Source organism: Neopelma chrysocephalum, unplaced genomic scaffold (genome assembly GCF_003984885.1).
Source record: "Neopelma chrysocephalum unplaced genomic scaffold, ASM398488v2 Primary Assembly neopelma1_140340, whole genome shotgun sequence".
NCBI lineage: Eukaryota > Metazoa > Chordata > Aves > Passeriformes > Pipridae > Neopelma > Neopelma chrysocephalum.
Genome location: NW_020932329.1, coordinates 1 through 2839, shown reverse-complemented (window position 1 = coordinate 2839; position 2839 = coordinate 1). Strand labels below are relative to the sequence as shown.

The 2839-nt window shown below is 53.8% G+C and overlaps 1 long non-coding RNA gene across 5 annotated transcripts; it reads left to right on the top strand.

The window, feature by feature from the left end:
* Nucleotides 1-1015: 1015 nt before the first annotated feature.
* LOC113962290 lies at nt 1016-2833 on the top strand. 5 transcript variants are annotated; one of them, XR_003532505.1, is made up of 4 exons: nt 1016-1113; nt 1238-1545; nt 2000-2112; nt 2435-2833. It is a non-coding gene; the product is annotated as an uncharacterized LOC113962290 (long non-coding RNA). The 5 variants fall into 5 exon arrangements; XR_003532506.1 differs by having other exon boundaries at nt 1032-1117; XR_003532507.1 differs by having other exon boundaries at nt 1099-1146.
* The last annotated feature ends 6 nt before the right edge of the window (nt 2834-2839 follow it).

The window sequence follows — 2839 nt, the reverse complement described above, 5'->3', positions numbered from 1 at the left end:
TGTGCCCTTTGGGAGCGGATTGCCAGGACGCCCGTCGGGCTGGGATGGTGGCAGGGTGTTGTAAGCAAGGAATGCCTGGCTTCTAAACCTCACCAGCTGAGTCTTAGAGGCTTCTCTGGAGAGCTGAGTTCAGGCAGCAGAATTGGCCCCCCAGCAGGGACTCTGTGCCTGCTCTCCCGTGGCTCCAAGGGATCTCTGGGCCTTCACGCCGGCACCGAGATTTTCTCGGGAAGGGCCTCGGATCCCCGGAGCAGTCTGGGACACTGGCAAGATCCCCCTGCCTTTATAAATGAGGCCTTCTTGTGGCTTCCTACCCATCCACGTTGGTGGGTTCCAAAGAAGGACTCTTGAAATCCCTTTTGGGAGCAAATTGGGCCCCCCTGGAGGGACAGTGCTGTTGGTGCCCCCCGGGCTGGGGCACCCCGAGGACTCCAGCGCGCACCGAAAGGATTATTCGGGGAGATCCTCTGGGTGCCCGGCCCTGGGGAGCTCAAAGCAAGGTCCCTGAATGGATTCAGGCATTCCTGAGAGTGTCCCAGGTGTACCCGTCCCTGCTAGACGTGGAGCTCTCTAATGGACTGTAACTGGGTTATAAAAGTGGTGCTCCAACTGCAAAAGCAGGGTGGGATTGGGCTTAAGAACTGAGCAGGGATGGTACAATTGGCTGTTTTCTCTGGAATAGAACTGTGAGAGCTCCAGGAGTGCAAGGTGTGTGTTCCAGTCCCCAGCATTTGGTTTGCATGTGTCCTGGTCAGACACAGGTCCAACTTCCTCAGTCCTTTACACAACAGAAGGAGAATTAAGGACTGGCACTGTTAAGGGGATTGGTGTCAAACTGGGAAACTATTGGGTGATTCCCGAGTTTGTCTGTTTGCCAAACTCCCCCAAACCTGTGCTAGGAAGAGATGGACTGGAAAAGTTGAGGCAGAAATGAAATTGAAAACTGGGGCTATTGACACTGTAATTGCTGAAAGGAAATGTGTCAAAGCAGCAGCTCTTGTTGTGCAGGGAATAGCTCCTGTCAGCAGCAGGGTCCCGACTGACGTGGCAGCTGCGGTTGTTCCTGTGGTGTGGGCCAGTGGAATTCCAGGAGAGTGGAAGAGGGCGGAACCTGTAGGTATTCCCCCTAATGTGGGATCTCTCCTGGTAAGGCCAAGCCGGTATCCTTTCACATCAGAGTGCCAGCTTGGCTTGGTTGCAGTAACAGCTGAATGTGCTCCTCATGGTTTGCTTGTAGGACGTGAATGCAAGAACCTGCCAAGAAAACCAGTGGCAAAGGGGATTGATTAGTGCAGGACCTGAGAGAAGCCCCTTAAACGACAACCTGGAGTAGTTTCCAGTATTAGATTGAAAAGATGGCCTTTGCTGCATCTCCTTGAGCAAGGAAAGCCAAGAAACCTTTCCTTTGAGAGGGGGAAAATCCGGAAAGTGGGAAGGAAGAAAAGAAGCCACGTGACTCCTCCCTGAGCCCCAGCCAGCCCATGAACTGCCTTCCTGGGAATGGTAGGACGAGGTGGGCTCTGGATTGCTCCCTCTGGATGTGTGGTAAGACTGAGGAGAGCTCTGGGTCTGCCAGATCTCTCAGAAGTGTTGGCAGCACCTTTGCTGGGGAGGGCAAACAAAGGACAAGGTGTGCAGTGACCCCCCCGACAAGGGACTTTCAGTTAACGGCATCCCTGCAAGTGAACTTTGTGGGCTGTTCCCCCTGTAGGGCAGGTGACAGTCCCAGCTACAGTGATGGGAAAAATAGTTAAAAGGGAGCCCCAAAAGCTGGAAATCCTCCTGGAGGCTCTTGGCAAAGAGAGTTTCCTGTGAGTTCCCCCTGAAAGAAGGGTAGCGATAGCTTTTGAGTGCTAGTAGATCCTTTTAGAGGTAGTCTTGAGCGTGTCCTTGTTGCACCAGTAGGCCTTGTCAAACTCCCCATCTTCCAGGAGATATCCATATTAAAGTTTCAAATGATCTTCCCAGTCCTTTGGTGGCTTGTGGCTCTCCCCTGCAGGAACTGCAGGAAGTCCTGGTGCCGCCTGGGCCGATGGATTGGACGCCCCAGCCCCTCCGTTCCTGCCCAGCCACCGGGTCCGTGTCGAGTGGTGGGACTGCCAGCCCCTGCAGGTGAAGTGGAAAGGGCCTTTCCAGGTCTTGTGGGTCACATTTATAGCAGTTGACGTTGCAGCAAAAGGACCTGGGGGTCTCTTGTTCTTGAGTTAGGAAAGCTCCTTTTGGTTGGTGAGCAGAACAAAGGGGATCCTTAAGAGTTCCCATCCGTGTTTGTGTCTCAGCCTGTGTTAGGATTCAGGGCTGTAGCTGTTGGTGTCAGTGAGGAGTCAAACTCTGCTTTAAATAATGAGACACTGGCCTAATGGCCCAGTGACAGGAAAAAAGGGGGAATGCTGTCTGAGCGTTGAGATGTAACAAGGGCTAATCCTTTTTGCAGTGGGATGTAGCCTGGAAACTGCCCAGAGCTGAGCCAAGGGATTGAAAGGGAGCAACCAAGGGAGGTGAAGAACCAAGGAAGAAGGGAAGTGAGGCAGCAGGCAAGCAGCACCAAGTTCCTGTGTAAGCAGGTGAGTGGTCTGGAGGTTCCTGAGGCAGGCACTGAGGACTTGGAGGGCTCCAGACAGAGCAGACCTGCGAAGGCCCTCGGTGAAGCCCCTCGGAAACCTTCTGAGGGTAGGTGTGTATGGTGATAAGTGTTGGAAAATGTCCTGAATGTGGAACAGGAATGCAGGGAACAAAAATGAACCCTCCTGTAATGCTGTCCCCTCCCATCAGCTGCAGTGGAGACACCTCCGTGTGCCCTTTGGGAGCGGATTGCCAGGACGCCCGTCGGGCTGGGATG